This window comes from Propithecus coquereli, unplaced genomic scaffold (genome assembly GCF_000956105.1).
Source record: "Propithecus coquereli isolate 6110/MARCELLA unplaced genomic scaffold, Pcoq_1.0 Scaffold200, whole genome shotgun sequence".
NCBI classification, from domain to species: domain Eukaryota; kingdom Metazoa; phylum Chordata; class Mammalia; order Primates; family Indriidae; genus Propithecus; species Propithecus coquereli.
The window spans coordinates 2,218,194-2,218,797 of NW_012144968.1; positions in this window are offsets into that span (position 1 = coordinate 2,218,194).

The window sequence follows — 604 nt, forward strand, 5'->3', positions numbered from 1 at the left end:
CTGCCTTACAGAGTTCAATTGGCTCTCCTTTACTTCCAAGACAGAGTCCAAACTCCTTATCACGACTAGCAACTAAGCTTGTTCATTATTTGATTCCTACTCACTCTACAGCTTCATTTTCTGCAAATGCCAAACTCTTTCTGTACTCAAGCGCCCAACTATTTGCAGTTCCTTAAATGTATGCTGATATTTCTCATATGTCTGTATTAGTAGCTAAAGCTATTCTAAGTACTTTATGTAGATTAATTGATTTCATGCACAAGCAACTCCAACTCTTTGAAGTAAATACTATTATACCCATTTCTTTTAATAAATGAAGAATCTGAGACACAAAGTAATTGAGTAATGATCTTTCAGGAGATTATTCATATAGTAGATGTCAGATAGAGCCCAGGATTCGAATCCAGATACTCTGGGCCCAGGGTTAGTGCTTTTCCTCTTCCTTCCACTCATGTCTGTCTGACACAGATAAATTCATTCTTCAAAATCTAGTTTAAGTTTTAATGTTTTCTTAAATTCTACTTTGACCCCTCAGACTGAGTTAGTTAATAAGTCCTTTGGACCACTACTTTCCTATTAATATACTATTCTTCAAATATTACAA